Raw genomic sequence first — 4,007 nt, 5'->3', positions numbered from 1 at the left:
AAAAAAAAAAAAAAAAAAAAAAAACCAAAAAAACAACAACCTTGCCTCTTGCTTTATCTAGGGAGATACTAATAATTAAGCAGGAAAATTACAAAATTTCCCTTGATACAGAAAGGTATGTTGGGCTTATCGAGAGAGAGAGAGAGAACACTCATGAGTCCTCTCATGTCTATTCTAACACTGGTTTGTTGATCATGAAGGTTGCCTATAAATGTGCTCAGGGGTGGGGAGAGGCATTTTAATTAGAGAGGTTCCTGGAGAGCTGCTCTAATTAATATGCCTCACTGTCACATGTATTATGTGCTCTGCATTTCAACATGGCCGCAGGGATACTTTAATTAAAATTCACTGAATGAGCTTTAGTTAAAGTGCCCCCGCGGCCATTCTGAAACACATAACTCTTAATACACGTGCTGGTAAGGTATCCTGCAACGTTCTAATTAGAACACCCCAGCAGACTTGATTAATCAAATCTGCTCCAACATGTTCTCATTAGAATGAGCTGGAGCATGTCTATAGGCACCCAAAGGTATTAATTAAAAAATTAGTTTGGGTAATACCTAATCGATAAGGCTTATGCTACATGCTCTCTAGCCCAGGCAGGGTGATTTATTATTTAAAATCAGAAAGCCTCAGAACTCTGGACTTGATTCATGTGACTAGCATGCACCACAAAGCAGTTCACAGACTACCCTCCTTCTCCACTGATGACCCAGATAACAGGAATATCATGCCAGAGGGATACAGTTTGTAGGAAGATATCTAAAGCTAAATTATTCCATTGCATTGCAAAACTGCGTAGTCTCACGAAAGTCTGCTAGTTCCAGGTGAGTTAGTGACAGTCTCGTCTCTCATGCCCATGATGCAACAGTCCGTGCTCCAAACCAGGGCTGTCCAACTAACAGCCTTCAGACCACATGTGGCCCCCAAGAATTAAACAGTGGTCCCTGGGTTTTTCATAGATTCATAGATTAAGGGTCGGAAGGGACCTAGTAGATCTTCTAGCCCGACCCCCCGCCAGGGTGGGAGAACAACAAAAAACCCCAAAAAGAGAAACGGGACTCAAACGAGTCCAGCCAGGTAGGCATCCAGCCTCTTCTTAAAGACCCCCAGGGTAGGGGCCAGCACCACTTCCCTTGGAAGTTGGTTCCAGCTCCTAGCCGCCCTAACCGTGAAGTAGTTTTTGTGGATGTGCAATCTATACCTCCTCTCCATCAGCTTGTGCCCATTACTCCTTGTTATGCCAGCGGGCGCTAGGGGAAACAGCGTCTCCCCCAAACCCTTCTGGTCCCCCCTAGTGAGTCTATAGACAGTCACCAGGTCCCCCCTTAGCCTTCTCTTGTGGTTCCCGATATGGTTGCCATTTGCCTCACTGCTCTCAAGTTGCTGCTTGTGCCACCAAAGTCTCCAGGATCCCCCTTCCTCCTCCTGCTTTTTCTGCCTGCCTTCATCTCAGGGGAAGGGACAAGGTGGTTGAAGCAGCCTGCAGCCAGAGGACTTGGGGGATTGAGGGCCTCCATGCAGCCTGGAAGCACCAATGCGGTGGTATGGGACAGAGGGAATACAGTGCAGTGTATGGGGATGCTGCTGTGGTCTAGTCAGGGAAGGTGGGGGTGGGAGGGAAGGAACCTGCTGCACAGCGTGGCAGGTGTTGCCTGCATGGTGCAGTGCAGGGCAGCACGTAGCCCAGAGTGTGTGCAGTCCTCAGCCCAGTTGAACAGCTCCTGCTCCATCCACACAACGGCAGACATAGCAGGGCAAAAAGGCAAAGGATGGGGAGGACGAGTTCCAGCGATGGTGCAAAGATTCTGTCACTTCTTCCTTTCTTTGGATTAAGTCCCAAGAACATGTCAATAAACACTTTTACATTTGAACCCAAAGGTCTTTCAGTTCACATGAGAAGTGGAGGGAGCAGGAAGGAGGGGAGGGGAGAAGGAGAGGTTCTAATACAAAAGCAATAATTTATTATTTGAGTAGTGCCTGGAAACCCCCAACCAACTCTGGCTTCCTATTGCATTAGGTACTGTTCGCACACACTGTAAGAGAGGCTTTTACAGCTTTGTAAAGAAAGAACCAAGGTGGAACAAGGCAGCACGGCACCCATACTATATACACAGAATGGAGGCGGAAGAGATTCAAGTTGCTTGCTCAAGTTTACACAGGGAACCAGCAACATAGATGAGAGTTTTCTGACATCACCGGGGTCCTGATTCAATGCCTGAAACATGGCAAACTTCTCTCTCAGGATCCTCCTTCCCAATCATGACGGGACAGATGCAGAATTCATTGTAGCAATTACAGGGGTGACTTCACAAAACGAGAAGAGTATGGCCCTGAGTTATTAATGAGGGTCCCTGATCAAGTGCACATTCAGCCCAAATCATTTGCTAAAAAGTTATCCTCCTATGGACTACATAAATACATAATATATCTACATTAACCTGCGTGACACTTGAAGACGCCTTTCCAGCAATTTGGCCTACTTTATCTCCAAAGGAGACTCTCATACTTCATTTAAGCAAGTGAGCACACATTTTAAATCATGATGAGAGACTCCAATTTTCACATCTTCGTGGATGCGGTGTCAAATTTATATGTAATGGGATCATCTATTATCTGTCAGTACTGAGCAAACTAGGTGAGAAAATAATGGTTAGTAGTACAGTAAGTGATCTATCTGGAATCCTGATGAAAAAGAGTACAACATTAATGGAGTTGCTGAAAATGAAGATTTTGCTTGTTTGTTGTCTAATGCAGCCTGCCTAAAGTTAATAGCTGTATCTCGTATATTATCAGAAATTAAAGCATTCTGTTCTTCTCCTTCACCATATTTTCAAGACAGAATATTTAAACTAGTTACTAGCACTTGTATTACAGGAGATCTATTGGTGGCTGTGACAGGGCCCTGCTGGCTTACCTTGGAGCTGCAGGGCAGATGGCCGGGCCGTGAGTTAAGTACCTGACATTACGTGGCTGGAAGGCCTGCATCTAATTGGCATGGGGCCCAGAGGTCATGTGTTTAAAGTGGGCCAGGAGGTTGATGCAAACATGGGGCATGTCCGAACATTGGAGACAGAGCCACACACACCCTCCACCCCCAGAAGAAGCCCAGCTCTTCCCCTGATGGCCAGCAGGTCCAAGGAAGTGGAGCACGCATGCCTCAGCAAGGAGGTAATCAGGGAAAACCCAGGCATACCCCCAGAGCTGGATGGGAACCAGCTACATGTCTTGGAACTGGACTGCCCGAATGGAGGCAGCAGGACCCGTCACACACAGAAGACCAAACACTGGGGGCAAGGCCAAACTACTCAAACCCACAAATGGACAACTCAGCACGCTGGTGAGCTCGCCCACCACTGTGGCTGAAGAACTGCCCAGAAATCCACAGGTCAGGTGAGAGCACAGCCCAGTGGGCCCTGCAGGCACTGGACAACAATAACCTTCGGAGAGAGGACCATAGACCCCATAGGCCTTGGAGGGAGGACCCACAGACTCCCAAAGCGTGCCGACAGGGGACAGATGCAGCACTAGGCCCCAAACAGGCACAGCATAGAGTGCCGTGGGGCCTTGGCATACCTTGCCTGGCAGGCAAACGGGAAGGGCCCATAACAAGAGGCCAGCCAGCCCAGAATGGAACCAAGCACAGAAGGGAAATGAAGGGTATAGTGGACCCTCAATCTCCTAGGCTTACGCCTGAGTGAGCTGCTTGGCATGGGGCAATGTTGCCCTGCCCACCACTCAGACCCAGCTCTTTTAAGTTTTTATGTTGCAATTTTCTGAGAGTGACAGAATGGTGGCAAGACCCCTAAGGCACTTCTCCTTGTCAAACTATCACGCGAAGGGTGAAATCCGCAACTACATCAAGGTGCTGCCTAGATTCACCACAACACCTGAGCAGAAATGGATGGGGTGTGGGGGAGGAGAAGCCCCACAGAAGATGTGCTGAGACAGGTGTCCCTGAGTCTGTAAAGGAATCACGGAGCACCATCTCAAAAGGCACCATTAAC

This window comes from Gavialis gangeticus, unplaced genomic scaffold (assembly GCF_001723915.1).
Source record: "Gavialis gangeticus isolate Ggan-Ray unplaced genomic scaffold, GavGan_comp1, whole genome shotgun sequence".
In the NCBI taxonomy this organism is placed as follows: domain Eukaryota; kingdom Metazoa; phylum Chordata; order Crocodylia; family Gavialidae; genus Gavialis; species Gavialis gangeticus.
The sequence above is the reverse complement of the archived record's forward strand: the minus strand, read 5'-3'. Positions refer to the sequence as shown.